Here is a 16,658-nt window from a genome sequence, read left to right as displayed (position 1 = left end):
CGAACATAAACGTGGATGATAACGCCAAGTGGGGATGCCAGAGACCGCCTGCAGGAGACGGCTCATCTGAGCGAGACTCAGATCAAAGCATTTCTCTACTAACAACGACAACAATAAAGTGACCAGGAGATCAGACTGGGGAAGGAATACAAGCCTAGCAGATCGTAGCAGCCGGGCCACACAGGCCTAGGAGAGTCCATCAACCGGAAATACAATCCTTGGAGATCCAACTAACTGGGAAATACAAGCCTAGGAGATCACACCAGGAAAGGAATACAGGCCAGGGAGATCACACTAGCTGGGTAATACAAGCCTAGGAGATAACACCAGGAAAGGAATACACTCCAGGGAGATCACACTAGCTGGGTAATACAAGCCTAGGAGATAACACCAGGAAAGGAATACACTCCAGGGAGATCACACTAGCTGGGTAATACAAGCCTAGGAGATAACACCAGCGAGGTAATATACGTTTAGGAGACCTTCCTGTCTGGGAAATAACTAGTAAGTGAGGTAACTCAGCCGGCAAATCAAAACGTTCCACAAACATCCTGAAACACACAAACAGGGACAAACAATAACAAACAAGGCCGCCGGAAAGAGGAGATGACTGGAAGGGAAGGTGTGAGGTTTTTTACGGTGGGTGTGAGGTGAGGGAGGGTTGTGAGGGTGGGTTGTGAGGCTGGAGAGTGAGAGGATACCATAGGAGCGCGGTTTACGTCACCGCAGGGACAGTGTACAGCACTTTGAAGAATTTGACCAGATTGTGGGTTTACCTTTGAGTGCGTTTGAACGTGTTTGGCGCTGCCTTAGATGACGTGTTGCTTTCCTCCTTGTTTACACAGTTGACAGTTAACAGTTCATATTTGAACTTTAATGTTGGTCACGCATTTATTCTTTAATTAATAGGTTTGAGAATGTGTGTGACCAACATTTAAGAGCAAATATAAACTGTAAGCGGAAAACTTCCAGTTAACAGTTGAAATAAGCACAGTCCGAGGGATATAGAGCCACACTCTTTGTGTACTCACCTAATTGTGCTTGCGGGGGTTGAGCTCTGGCATGTGTACAATCAACATGTGTACAGGTTCCTGAGCATACTGGGCTCTATCATATCTACACTTGAAACTGTATATGGAGTCAGCCTCCACCACATCACTTCCTAATGCATTCCATTTGTCAACCACTCTGACAATAAAAAAATTCTTTCTAATATCTCTGTGGCTTATTTGGGCACTCAGTTTCCACCTGTGTCCCCTAGTGCGTGTGCCCCTTGTGTTAAATAGCCTGTCTTCATCTACCCTATCAATGTGTGTGTGTGTGTGCATGTGTGTGTGTGTGTGTGAGTGTGTGTGTGTGTGTGTGTGTGTGTGTGTGTGTGTGTGTGTGTGTGTGTGTGTGTGTGTGTGTGTGTGTGTGTGTGTGTGTGTGTGTGTGTGTGTGTGTGTGTGTGCGTGTGTGTGTGTATGTGTGTGTGTGTGTGTGTGTGTGTGTGTGTGTGTGTGTGTGTGTGTGTGTGTGTGTGTGTGTGTGCGTGCGTGTGTGTGTGTGTGTGTGTGTGTGTGTGTGTGTGTGTGTGTGTGTGTGTGTGTGTGTGTGTGTGTGTGTGTGTGTGTGTGTGTGTGTGTGTGTGTGTGTGTGTGTGTGTGTGTGTGTGTGCGTGTGTGTGTGTATGTGTGTGTGTGTGTGTGTGTGTGTGTGTGTGTGTGTGTGTGTGTGTGTGTGTGTGTGTGTGTGTGTGTGTGTGTGTGTGTGTGTGTGTGTGTTATAAAGGATTATAACTGTGAACAATAATCATCTTTAAACTCGAAAAGCTTAACCCCAAAACGATATCATTTTGTCTACCTAAGTAAAGAGGCTCACCCTCTGGGCTCCGGCTATCCAACAACCACTCTTACTGCCCTCCTGGGATAGCAAACTCTTGCCACATAACAAAACGCCAAGTGTTGCCACATAAAGATAGCAAGAAGAGTGATCGCAATGTTTCGCTGCCAGGAGGAGTTCTCGCCAGAGATTATCTGGTATAGCATACTTGATAACAGCCTAACACAATCTCATCACCGTTTATATATAACATTAAAAAATGTGTTATTTGATTCAAGTGTGTTTAACGCATCTCTTATAACAGTTATTTTATTAAAATGTTATTATTTTTATGCCTGATATATTAATTAGTTTATTAATTATTTTTTCATTGATAACTTTTGTGTTAATTTTTTAAATATTTTTTTGGGGTGTTTCACTAGTTCGTTACATTTACGTGTTTATAACATTGTTCTTCAATGTTATGGAGAACATATTTATAACGCTGTTCATTTGTTGTTATTGTTTACGTTCTGGCGTTCAAGACGGAGTTGGGGGGAGAACAGAGAGGGGTAAGGAAGAATGAAGAGAGAGAGAGAGACAGAGAGATTGAGAGAAAGAGAGAGAGAGAGAGAGAGAGAGAGAGAGAGAGAGAGAGAGAGAGAGAGAGAGAGAGAGAGAGAGAGAGAGAGAGAGAGAGAGAGAGAGAGAGAGAGAGAGAGAGAGATAGAGAAAGAGAGAGAGAGAGAGAGAGAGAGAGAGAGAGAGAGAGAGAGAGAGAGAGAGAGAGAGAGAGAGAGAGAGAGAGAGAGAGAGAGAGAGAGAGAGAGAGAGACAGAGAGAGAGAGAGAGAGAGAGAGAGAGAGAGAGAGAGAGAGAGAGAGAGAGAGAGAGAGAGAGAGAGAGATTGAGAGAAAGAGAGAGAGAGAGAGAGAGAGAGAGAGAGAGAGAGAGAGAGAGAGAGAGAGAGAGAGAGAGAGAGAGAGAGAGAGAGAGAGAGAGAGAGAGAGAGAGAGAGAGAGAGAGAGAGAGAGAGATTGAGAGAAAGAGAGAGAGAGAGAGAGAGAGAGAGAGAGAGAGAGAGAGAGAGAGAGAGAGAGAGAGAGAGAGAGAGAGAGAGAGAGAGAGAGAGAGAGAGAGAGAGAGAGAGAGAGAGAGAGAGAGAGAGAGAGAGAGAGAGAGAGAACAGAGAGAGAGAAAGGGGGGGGGAGAGAGGTGGGAAAAGAACTGAGATATGATGGGAAAGTGCAGAGATGCAGAGATAGGTAGGGATGGAACAGTAATAGGTGGGGAAGAAGAGAAAGAGGTTGGGTGGAGGGAAGAACAGAGAGAGATGGAGAAATAACTGAAAGAGACATAGAATAAAAGTAAGGGAAATCCTGGTCTCAGATGACTCAGATGATAGTCGGAATGGACCAGGAAATTATGCTGTTTGGGGAAGGAAATTATTTTATATATTAATAGAACACACACACACACACACACACACACACACACACACACACACACACACACACACACACACACACGCACACACACGCACACACACACACACACACACACACACACACACACACACACACACACACACACACACACACACACACACACACACACACACACACACACACACACACACACACACACACACACACACATATATATATATATAAATATATATATATATATATATATATATATATATATATATATATATATATATATATATATATATATATATATATATATATATATATATATATAAAACACACACACACACACACACATGATCTACCAGAGGGTAGAGAATCGTTTCTCTCAATGTTTGCTGATGCAAAAATTATGAGGAGGATTGAAACAGAGGATGATAGTAGGAGGCTACATGATGACCTAGACAGATTGAGTGAATGGTCCAACAAATGGCTGTTGAAGTTCAACCCGAGTAAACGCAAAGTAATGAAACTAGGCAGTGGAAACAGGAGGCCAGACACAGGATACAGAATAGGAGATGAAGTACTTAATGAAACGGACAGAGAGAAAGATCTAGGCGTTGATATCACACCGAACCTGTCTCCTGAAGCCCACATAAAAAGAATAACGTCTGCGGAATATGCGAGGCTGGCTAACATCACAACATCGTTCAGGAACCTGTGTAAGGAATCATTCAGAATCTTGTACACCACATAAGTAAGACCAATTATGGAGTATGCGGCCCCTGCATGGAGCCCGTACCATGTCAAGCACAAGACGAAGCTGGAAAAAGTCCAAAGGTATGCCACTAGACTAATCCCAGAACTAAGAGGCATGAATTACGAGGAAAGGCTGCGGGAAATGCACCTTACGACCCTGGAGGACAGAAGAGTAAGGGGAGACATGATCACAACCTAGAAAATCCTCAGGGGAATCGACCGGGTAAACAAGGATAAACTATTCAACACCGGTGGTACGCGAACAAGGGGACACAGATGGAAACTGAGTACCCACATGAGCCACAGGTACTTTAGAAGGAACTTTTTCAGTGTCAGAGTAGTTAACGGATGGAATGCATTAGGCAGTGATGTGGTGGAGGCTGACTCCATACACAGTTTCAAATGTAGATATGATAGAGCCCAGTAGGCTCAGGAACCTGAACGTCAGTTAACTGACAGTTTAGAGGCGGGACCAAAGGGCCAGTGTTCAACCCCCGCAAGCACAACTAACTAGGTGACTACAACTAGGTGAGTACACACACACACACACACACACACACACACACACACACACACACACACACACACACACACACACACACACACACACACACACAGTAAATGCAATGAAACAGAGTTTTGAGAACAAGAGCCGGGACAAGGCACCAAATTGGAGAGAAAATCCAATAATCGGACAGAGAAAAAGACCTGGTACTAGACACTACATCGCACCGGTCCCTGCAACACCGCATGTCAAACCAACCCCATCAACCACACATGGTTAGGTTAGGTTAGGTTAGGTTAGGTTAGGTTAGGTTAGGTTAGGTTACCGACAGAACAACTGCTTTCTGGAACCTGGTTCCAGCGGATTCGTCGAATCCCTTATATGTCACCTCTATCGTTACTGTTATAACGGTAGAGGTGACATACATATACGTTACATACATATATGACGTCACAATATATACGGAAGATGGAATATACGTCACAAAAATGTAGATGGAAACAGGTCAAAGGTCGGCCACCAGCCAGACTAGTCCCAGAGGGGCAAGGAAGGTTTACAAGGAAAGATTTTCTTCTTCCATCTTCTCTTTACCTCTCCTCTTCGTCTCTATGCCTTACCTATCCTCCTTACATTCGTTCCATGCCTCCTGGCCCCTCCTCGGGAGGCGCAACACTACCACCACCCCCAACACAACACATCACACTCTGGAACACAAACCTGGTGATCCAGACTAGAGCTTCAGCGTCGCCTAATCCACATTTTCCACCACATTAACTATGTATCTTGTCAAAGTTTCCAGCAGAGCCGCGAAGTGATGCGAAGTGGGAGAGGGGGAGAGAAGAGGGAGGGGAAAGTGGGAGAGCAGGGAGAGAGGGAGAACATGCAAAGAGGGGCAAAAGGGGCAAGAGAGGGAGGGGTGAAGGTGTGAGTGTGAAGGAACAACCAAGAGGTTAAGGAGTGATTTTGAGGCCATGCAGGGAGAGGAAGGAGATGAAGAGCAAGAGTAAAGGACAATAAAGGGATTGTGAAGAGACAAGATGGACTGGATGGAATTTATGTTGTCTTTCCTCGTACCTTATACCTCGTTGTTCTGGGACACGTCTGGTGGCATACTTATGAGCCTTCTCCATGTAAGTCTTATGCTTGACTACATATGGACTTTTGCTGGAGCTACATACTCTAGTATTGGTCTCACACATGTTATATACAAAATTTTTAATCAATCCTTACACAAATTTCTATAATTCCTAAAGGCAGTGGTTATGTTAGCCAGTATTATATGCCGCTGATGATATTCTTTTGATGTGGCCTTCAAGAAACAGGTTAGGAGTGATACCTGGCTTTAGGCTCCTTCCATCTACTTTCATTAATTTAGATTTACGTAAGTTAAACTCTAGTAGCCACTTGTTGGACCATTATTTAAATTTGTCCAGGTCATTTTTCAGCCTCTTGCTGTCTTCGTTTGTCTTAATTCTCCTCATAATTTTTACAGCATCGGTAACCATTGAGAGAAGTGATACTCTTCCCGAAGGCACCGATTACACTAGTGCAGGATACTCTGTGGGGTTATCGCATGGTTGTCTAGTCGTCTGTTTCACTTCTCTTTGAGGTTGCTGTCCTACTAATGGAGGGTTCCCCACTCCCATCTAAAGTTATCGATCTGAGGCATGTGGCTCCCAGCCACCATCTCCTTGCCCCTCCTTCTGCCCTTTCTCTCCCTTCCACCGTTATGTCCCTTTATAAGAAAAAAATTGTATCCCGTTATGTGCAAAAGTTTCCTCTACTTGGGAGGCAGTGAGGGAAGTAAGGGAGGGAAGGTGAGGATGGAGTGAGGAGAGAGTATGAGAAGGGAATGAGGGAGAGTGAAGGGTTATAAGATGAGTAGATTTTAAAAAGAGGAGACAAACCCAAGAAGAGAGTATCAGAAGGGAAAGAATACGAGGAATGAGGGCAGGAGGGAATAAAACGCGAGATGAAAAGAGTAAGGGAGAGGAGGGGAAGAAGAGAACGTGAGACAAATATGAGAGAGACAGTGAAGATGACCCAAAAAATCTAGTCCATATAATTGTTTTAATTATAAATCGACAAGTCAACAGTTACAAACTTCAAAAAATATGAGAATTTGGCGGTACCAATGGTTGCATTGTTAGATACTGTGGGCGGGGAGTGGGGGGTGGGGGGGGTAGGGGGCGGGGAGGGGGCGGGGAGGGGGGGGGGGAGGGGGCGGGGAGGGGGGAGGGGGCTTGGAATGGGCGGGTGGTGGCAGGATCTTTGGCTGGGGAAGGCGAAGGAATTTTCGCATTAAGGGAAAGGAGAAGGATTTGTGGGGTACACTGGCCATTTATGAGGCCATTTTGAGTCGGTACGAAAAGTGGTGGGAGCGGAAAATGTCCTGTGGCGGTAAGTGTCTGGCTGACTGGCTGGCTGGCTGGCTGGCTGGCTGGCTGGCTTGGTGGCTGACTGACGGGCTGGCTGGCTGACTGACTGGCTGGGTGGCTGGCTGACTGGTGTGCTTAGTGGCTGACTGGCTGACTGACAGACTGGTTGGCTGACTGACTGACTGGCTGACTGACTTATTGGTTGGTTTGGCTGGCGATAACAACTATGGCCAATCACATTTTCTGGAGACAGTGGCAATGTAGAAATACTAAATAACACTGAGCAAAATAAATGATAGATAAAGAAGACGTAGAAATTGTCAGTCACCTGAATTACCAGACATCTGTAACGGCCGAGACGGACATTTTTTGTACAGAAGTTTTAGTAAAAGTTGTGAGGGAAGGTAAGAGGCTGGTGCAATTAAGACCCGTGCTAGGAAATGGTGTATGGTAAGAGGTGCCAGGAGGCTGTATTAAGAGCGTAGTGCGTACCTTAATGTGGGGTTGTGAAACGCTGGTGTGGTATAGAATAAATTTTTATTGAACCAGGAATTGAATCATTAGAACCAGGACTAAACGAAAACCAACTGCTATGAACTCTCTCGGGAAAACCATTTTTTTTAAGGAGATCAATCGCAAACATATCAATTTTTCAGCAGTGGTTAAAAATATATGTAATCTGGCATCCAGACAACACACACACACACACACACACACACACACACACACACACACACACACACACACACACATTTGTATACCACATATGTCAGGCCAATCCTGGAGTATGCAGCCCCAGCATGGAGTCCATATCTAGTCAAGGATAAGACTAAACTGGAAAAGGTTCAAAGGTTTGCCACCAGACTAGTACCCGAGATGAGAGGTATGAGCTACGAGGAGAGACTACGGGAATTAAACCTCACTTCGCTGGAAGACAGAAGAGTTAGGGGGGACATGATCACCACATTCAAGATTCTGAAGGGAATTGATAGGGTAGATAAAGACAGTCTATTTAACACAAGGGGAACACGCACAAGGGGGCACAGGTGGAAACTGAGTGCCCAAATGAGCCACAGAGATATTAGAAAGAACTTTTTTAGTGTCAGAGTGGTTGACAAATGGAATGCATTAGGAAGTGATGTGGTGGAGGCTGACTCCATACACAGTTTCAAGTGTAGATATGACAGAGCCCGATAGGCTCAGGAATCTGTACACCTGTTGATTGACGGTTGAGAGGCGGGACCAAAGAGCCAGAGCTCAACCCCCGCAAACACAACTAAGTGAGTACAACTAGGTGAGTACACACACACACGTGCACGCACACACACACACACACGTGCACACACACACACACACACACGTGCACACACACACACACACACACACACACACACACACACACACACACACACACACACACACACACACACACACACACACACACACACACACACACACACACACACACACACACATTGAGAGGCGGGACCAAAGGGTCAAAGCTCATCCCCCGCAAACACAACTAGGTAAGTACAACTAGGTAAGTTTACACACAAATGGGATCAAGTGATAATAGACCAAAGGGACAGTACACAATGAAGGGGAACTGCCTACCTGTGATGACTCAAGAGAGAGACCGGGGCGTGGACGTAACACCTAATCTAACTCCCGAGACCCATATAAATAGGATTACGACAGCAGCGTACTCTATACTGGCGAAAGTTAGAATATCAATCAGAAACATTCAGAGTGAAGAGGCTTTTAGGGCGCTTTACACTGGCTATGTGAGGCCAGTCTTAGAGTATGCTGCCCCATCATGGCGTCCCCTCCTGAAGAAACACATAAGGAAACTGGAAAGGTTCAGAAGTTTGCGACGAGACTCGTCCCAGAGTTACTAGGGATGGGATATGAGGAGCGCCTGAAGGAACTGAACCTTACGACACAAGAAAATAAAGGGGAAAGGGGAGATATGATAGGAACCTATAAAATACTCAGGGGATGGACAGAGTGGAAATGGGTGAAATGTTCACAGGGAATACTTACAGAACGAGGGAACATGGGTGGAAGCTGGAAACTCAGATGGCCCCCAACTCTCTCTCTCTCTTCCCTTGCTCGAATACCAAGAGACTCTTTAATTAATTCGAATAAGAAAACTAATTGAGATCCACAACTCCATCAGGAAAGTTGGTGTGGGTTCTTATTTGCTTTGTCCACCTCCCTCCCACTCTCCCTCCCTCTCTGAATCCCCCGTCCCTCCCTCCCTGTTTCCTTCTACAGCCTGCTTCTCTGTCCTTATCGTATCATTATCTTAGTCTCTCCAGCCTTTCTCCCTCCATCTCTCCTCCCTCAACCTGTCACTCTTCGTCATTCTCTTCATCAGCCCCGCACCCTCCATCACTCTCTCCCTCAAACGTCCCCTACTACTGACTCCTTCTCTCTCCCTGCTCTCCCTCCAGCGACTCCCTCACTCCGTCCTGATCCCTCTTTCCCTGTTAACAACTGATTGTTTTTCCATTCATATAACAAAGGCTGATAAATCCAGCACTATTGTTATTTTAAACAAGGTAGAATATATTTCGAAAATGAATGATCTCCTCCTAGATTCTTCAACGTACACTAAACTTAGGAAAAATCCCCTTGAGGACATCATCAAGTTCTTCAATAGCAGCTTGAGGAAGTTCTTAAGTAAACATAAAGATCTTCTTAGTCAATTTACTACCTCATCACCTTCATTACCATATCTTATGGACTTGTTAAGACGCATAAACCTAACAATCCCATGAGACCTATCATCAGTTCTGTGGGATCCATTTCTTACAAACTCTCCAAATGGCTTACCAAAATCTTGTCCCCATTGTTAGGAACGATCTCCTCTTCTCATTTGACAAATTCTCTTGAATTAGTTAACAAATTGAATAGTGTTCCTGTCACTCCTGATGTAAAGTTAATCAGTTTTGACGTTTGTTCTTTGTTCACAAAGGTACCGGTTGATGATATTCTCGATTATCTTGCTCGTGAACTAATGAGCCATGTTTTACCTCTTTCTGCTGGTATTATTGTCAGTCTTGTTAAGTTGTGCATTAAAAAATGTAAATTTACCTTTAATAATGAGTATTATTTACAGACTTTTGGAATGGCAATGGGGAATCCTCTATCGCCATTGCTTTCAAACTTGTACATGGAATTCATCGAAAAGAAATTTGTTTCAAAAATAACCCCTGGAATCATTCCATGGTTTAGATATGTTGATGATATCTTGTGTATTTGGCCTTCAGATGTAAAAACAGACGAATTTGTAGCCAAACTTAATGACCAAGTCACCTCCATAAAATTTACTATGGAGACTGAAATTGATTAATGTTTGCCATTCTTAGATGTGCTTATTCATAGGGAAAACTCTTCATTAAAGTTTAGTGTTTACAGAAAACCTACGAATAATTTATCTTATGTTCATTATTTTTCAGGGCATAGATACAATGTGAAAAAGTCAATTTTCTCTTCAATGTATCTAAGAGCTCTTCGAGTTGTGAGTCCAGAATTCTTAGACGATGAGTTTAAGAATATTGATTCGATTGGTCTTAAGCTTTGTTACCCACTGAATTTTTTGGAAGTTAGCCGTAACAAAGCACGTTGGACATATTATAATAATGTATGCAGTGAAAGGATTCGCCCAAAGAATGTGTTATGTTTACCATATTTCTCTGAGTTTGAGAATATTGTCAAGGCCTTGAAACTTTTTAATATAGATGTAATGTTTAGCTACGAAAACACTGTAGGTAAGCTATTAGTTAGGAACAGCCCTCGTAGTGATAATTGTGTTATTTATAAAATACCTTGTAAAGAATGTAATAAGTTCTATGTTGGGCAAACATCTAAAGATTTAAAATGTAGAATATCGCAACATAAATACTCTGTAAGACATGGCCAATTGTCTAATGCTTTGTTTGTTCATTTGTCAGAAAAAGCTCACCAAATTGATTGGGAGAGTGCTTCTTCAATAACAAAATTGTAAAAGCACCTATAACAGAAACATAATTGAATCTGCTTTGATACAGATCACAAAAGAAAGTAATTTGAATATTAGCAGTGGTCTATATAACTTAGATCCATTTTTAATAGATCAGTTAAAGGGCGATTTAAGTAGGATCATTGGAACGCATTTGTCTCACTAATTCATTTACCATTTTATGCTATAATTATCTATGTATTGTGCCTGTGTATGTGTGCTGTATCAGATGGGCCATTGTGCGACATCAGATGGGCCAATTGGCTGCATCTGATGGGCCAATGGGCCGTCTGCGCTGTCCACGTATTGTACCTCACCTCACTTCACCATTCTCTCCTGCCTATTTATACCCATCACTCGATCTGTAAAATCACTCCTTCTGAAGATGTATTAATATACGAAAGTACTTAAGGAAATTCCTGTTTCATTTTTCCTCCGTGGTCTGACATTGTCACATTTTTAATCACGTGTTTATTTTCGTGATATACACACACACACACACACACATATATATATATATATATATATATATATATATATATATATATATATATATATATATTCATATGTCTTTCCCATTTACATTCTTTCCTTAGCCGGCTTTATTTTCTTCCTGCTTCCCCAATTCCCGACATTCCTTCCTTCGCTCGTTCGTTCGCTCGTTCGTTCGTTCGTTCGTTCATTCCTTCCTTCCTTCCTTTCTCGCACTTTCTGTTTCTCTTACCCCACCTCCTCCTAACCACTCTATTCCCCTTGCTGATTCAACTTCACTTCCTCCCTACCATTCTCTCCCATTCTTACCTATCTCTCATTCCCTCATCATTCCCCAATATGTTCTAACATATGACAAACAAAATATTTACGCATAATATGGATCACGAGCCAGGGGGAGAACAAGATCATTTTTAACCTCGTTCTCAATCCACCAACCGGATCCACACAGCATTAACGCGACATTCCCCTCCCCCCCACCAGCGGGTACCCGCCATACACCTGCGGTGATTGGTCACGATGTGCGTAGTTAACAATACTAGCTAACGAGCCATCCATCCTCCCTGGCCCGCAGCGCCCCTGTGGGACACTTTTTGCTTGGCTGAGAACGTCGCAAGACTGTGGTGCTGGGGGGATGGAAGACTGGTGCTGGGGTGATGGAAGACTGGTGCTGGGGTGATGGAAGACTGGTGCTAGGGTGATGGAAGACTGTGGTGCTGGGGTGATGCAAGACTGGGGTGATGGAAGACTGGTGTGCTGGGGTAATGGAAGACTGGTGCTGGGGTGATGCAAGACTGGTGCTGGGGTGATGGAAGACTGGGGTGCTGGGGTGATGGAAGACTGGTGCTGGGGTGATGGAAGACCGGTGCTGGGGTGATGGAAGACTGGTGCTGGGGTGATGGAAGACAGGTGCTAGGGTGATGGAACACTGTGGAGCTGGGGTGATGGAAGACTGGTGCTGGGGTGATGGAAGACTGGGGCGCTGGGGTGATAGAAGACTGGTGCTGGGGTGATGCATGACTGGTGCTGCGGTGATGGAAGACTGGTGCTGGGGTGATGGAAGACTGGTGCTGGGGTGATGGAAGACTGGTGCTGGGGTGATGGAAGACTGGTGCTGGGGTGATGCAAGACTGGTGCTGGGGTGATGCAAGACTGGTGCTGGGGTGATGCAAGACTGGGGTGCTGGGGTGATGGAAGACTGGTGCTGGGGTGATGCAAGACTGGTGCTGGGGTGATGGAAGACTGGTGCTGGGGTGATGGATGACTGGTGTGGGGTGATGCAAGACTGGTGCTGGGGTGATGCAAGACTGGTGCTGGGGTGATGCAAGACTGGTGCTGGGGTGATGGAAGACTGGGGTGCTGGGGTGATGCAAGACTGGTGCTGGGGTGATGCAAGACTGGTGCTGGGGTGATGGAAGACTGGTGCTGGGGTGATGCAAGACTGATGCTGGGGTGATGCAAGACTGGGGTGCTGGGGTGATGGAAGACTGGTGCTGGGGTGATGCAAGACTGGTGCTGGGGTGATGGAAGACTGGTGCTGGGGTGATGGAAGACTGGTGCTGGGGTGATGCAAGACTGGTGCTGGGGTGATGGAAGACTGAGGTGCTGGGGTGATGGAAGACTGGTGTGGGGTGATGCAAGACTGGTGCTGGGGTGATGCAAGACTGGTGCTGGGGTGATGCAAGACTGGTGTTGGGGTGATGGAAGACTGGGGTGCTGGGGTGATGCAAGACTGGTGCTGGGGTGATGCAAGACTGGTGCTGGGGTGATGGAAGACTGGTGCTGGGGTGATGCAAGACTGGGGTGCTGGGGTGATGCAAGACTGGTGCTGGGGTGATGGAAGACTGGTGCTGGGGTGATGGAAGACTGGTGCTGGGGTGATGCAAGACTGGTGCTGGGGTGATGGAAGACTGAGGTGCTGGGGTGATGGAAGACTGGTGTGGGGTGATGCAAGACTGGTGCTGGGGTGATGCAAGACTGGAGCTGAAGTGATGCAAGACTGGTCTTGGGGTGATGCAAGACTGGTGCTGGGGTGATGCAAGACTGGAGCTGGAGTGATGCAAGACTGGTGCTGGGGTGATGCAAGACTGGTGCTGGGGTGATTCAAGACTGAAGCTGAAGTGATGCAAGACTGGTGTTGGGGTGATGCAAGACTGGTCTGGGGTGATGCAAGACTGGACCTGGAGTGATGCAAGACTGGTGTTGGGGTGATGCAAGACTGGTGCTGGGGTGATGCAAGACTGAAGCTGAAGTGATGGAAGACTGGTGCTGGGGTGATGGAAGACTGGTGCTGGGGTGATGGAAGACTGGTGCTGGGGTGATGGAAGACTTGTGCTGGGGTGATGGAAGACTGGTGCTGGGGTGATGCAAGACTGGTGCTGGGGTGATGGAAGACTGGTGCTGGGGTGATGCAAGACTGCTGCTGGGGTGCTGGAAGACTGGTGCTAGAGTGATGGAAGACTGGGGTGCTGGGGTGATGGAAGACTGGTGCTGGGGTGATGCAAGACTGGTGCTGGGGTGATGCAAGACTGGTGCTGGGGTGATGGAAGACTGGTGCTGGGGTGATGCAAGGCTGGTGCTGGGGTGATGGAAGACTGGTGCTGGGGTGATGCAAGACTGGTGCTGGGGTGATGCAAGACTGGTGCTGGGGTGATGCAAGACTGGAGCTGGAGTGATGCAAGACTGGTGTTGGGGTGATGCAAGACAGGCGTGCTGGGGTGATGCAAGACTGGGGTGATGCAAGACTGGTGTTGGGGTGATGGAAGACTGGGGTGCTGGGGTGATGCAAGACTGGGGTGCTGGGGTGATGCAAGACTGGTGTTGGGGTGATGGAAGACTGGTGCTGGGGTGATGGAAGACTGGTGCTGGGGTGATGGAAGACTGGTACTGGGGTGATGCAAGACTGGAGCTGGAGTGATGCAAGACTGGTGTTGGGGTGATGCAAGACTGGTGCTGGGGTGATACAAGACTGGAGCTAGAGTGATGCAAGTCTGGAGCTGGAGTGATGCAAGACTGGGGTGCAGGGGTGATGCAAGACTGGTGTTGGGGTGATGCAAGACTGGGGTGGTGGGGTGATGCAAGACTGGGGTGCTGGGGTGATGCAAGACTGGGGTGCTGGGGTCATGCAACACTGGTGTTGGGGTGATGCAAGACTGGTGTTGGGGTGATGCAAGACTGGGGTGCTGGGGTGATGCAAGACTGGGGTGCTGGGGTCATGCAAGACTGGTGCTGGGGTGATGGAAGACTGGTGCTGGGGTCATGCAAGACTGGTGTTGGGGTGATGCAAGACTGGGGTGCTGGGGTGATGCAAGACTGGGGTGCCAGGGTCATGCAAGACTGGTGTTGGGGTGATGCAAGACTGGGGTGATGCAAGACTGGGGTGCTGGGGTGATGCAAGACTGGGGTGCTGGGGTGATGCAAGACTGGTGTTGGGGTGATGCAAGACTGGGGTGCTGGGGTGATGCAAGATTGGTGCTGGGGTGATGCAAGACTGGTGCTGGGGTGATGCAAGACTGGGGTGCTGGGGTGATGCAAGACTGGTGCTGGGGTGATGCAAGACTGGTGTTGAGGTGATGCAAGACTGGGGTGCTGGGGTGATGCAAGACTGGTGCTGGGGTGATGCAAGACTGGTGCTGGGGTGATGCAAGACTGGGGTGCGTGGGTGATGCAAGACTGGTGCTGGGGTGATGCAAGACTGGTGCTGGGGTGATGCAAGACTGGTGCTGGGGTGATGCAAGACTGGTGCTGGGGTGATGCAAGACTGGTGCTGGGGTGATGCAAGACTGGTGCTGGGGTGATGCAAGACTGGTGCTGGGGTGATGCAAGACTGGTGCTGGGGTGATGCAAGACTGGTGCTGGGGTGATGTAAGACTGGGGTGCGTGGGTGATGCAAGACTGGTGCTGGGGTGATGCAAGACTGGTGCTGGGGTGATGCAAGACTGGGGTGCTGGGGTGATGCAAGACTGGTGTTGGGGTGATGCAAGACTGGGGTGCTGGGGTGATGCAAGATTGGTGCTGGGGTGATGCAAGACTGGTGCTGGGGTGATGCAAGACTGGGGTGCTGGGGTGATGCAAGACTGGTGCTGGGGTGATGCAAGACTGGTGCTGGGGTGATGCAAGACTGGTGCTGGGGTGATGCAAGACTGGTGCTGGGGTGATGCAAGACTGGGGTGCTGGGGTGATGCAAGACTGGTGCTGGGGTGATGCAAGACTGGTGTTGAGGTGATGCAAGACTGGGGTGCTGGGGTGATGCAAGACTGGTGCTGGGGTGATGCAAGACTGGTGCTGGGGTGATGCAAGACTGGTGCTGGGGTGATGCAAGACTGGTGCTGGGGTGATGCAAGACTGGTGCTGGGGTGATGCAAGACTGGTGCGTGGGTGATGCAAGACTGGTGCTGGGGTGATGCAAGACTGGTGCTGGGGTGATGCAAGACTGGTGCTGGGGTGATGCAAGACTGGTGCTGGGGTGATGCAAGACTGGTGCTGGGGTGATGCAAGACTGGTGCTGGGGTGATGCAAGACTGGTGCGTGGGTGATGCAAGACTGGTGCTGGGGTGATGCAAGACTGGTGCTGGGGTGATGCAAGACTGGTGCTGGGGTGATGCAAGACTGGTGCTGGGGTGATGCAAGACTGGTGCTGGGGTGATGCAAGACTGGTGCTGGGGTGATGCAAGACTGGTGCTGGGGTGATGTAAGACTGGTGCTGGGGTGATGCAAGATCCCAGATGAAAAGCAATCATTAGAAAGTAACGCCACCTCCCGGGACCTAATCCAGATTACACAGAAGCCGTTCCTCTATCCTCTGCTACGTCAAACGAACGTAAATGAATCCCTCCGTTACGTCAAGCCAACCGAGATGAAGGCAGCCTCGCGTCAAGTAAACATACCCGATATAAGATGGCAGCCGCGAAGTAGTTCCATAGTCTGATGTTCGAAAAAATATTTAAGCTGAACGGGCTAATGTGAATATCAAGATTGCTACTTTGGAAAGGGGAAGGATTGGCGGACCGAGGGAGATCGTGGTTTATTAATGGTTTTTGTTCGCAGACTAGCACCTAATACTCCCTATTACCTTCACTAACAACGTCAGATGCCAGGCCATTACCGAACTTCAACAACCAGCAATGTCCTAATGAACTGTGAGACTGGATGCCGTTGGCATCTCACTAAGAACATCATCAGTTCAGAACTTGAACATCAACACAGCATCAACCCTCACGGTGCTTAAGGAGCCTATATATATCGAGATCGCTCCCAGCTGAGCTTATACTGCTCGCAGCTTAATG

General features: G+C 47.3%; 1 protein-coding gene across 1 annotated transcript in view; it reads right to left on the bottom strand.

Annotated features, from left to right (window-relative positions):
* LOC138371617 (involucrin-like) overlaps nucleotides 1-16,658 on the bottom strand; it is a 64,660-nt gene that overhangs the window by 44,248 nt on the left and 3,754 nt on the right. The gene's annotated exons all lie outside the window — the stretch shown is intronic.

This window comes from Procambarus clarkii, chromosome 4 (assembly GCF_040958095.1).
Source record: "Procambarus clarkii isolate CNS0578487 chromosome 4, FALCON_Pclarkii_2.0, whole genome shotgun sequence".
Classification (NCBI taxonomy): Eukaryota; Metazoa; Arthropoda; class Malacostraca; order Decapoda; family Cambaridae; genus Procambarus; species Procambarus clarkii.
The sequence above is the reverse complement of the archived record's forward strand: the minus strand, read 5'-3'. Positions and strand labels throughout refer to the sequence as shown.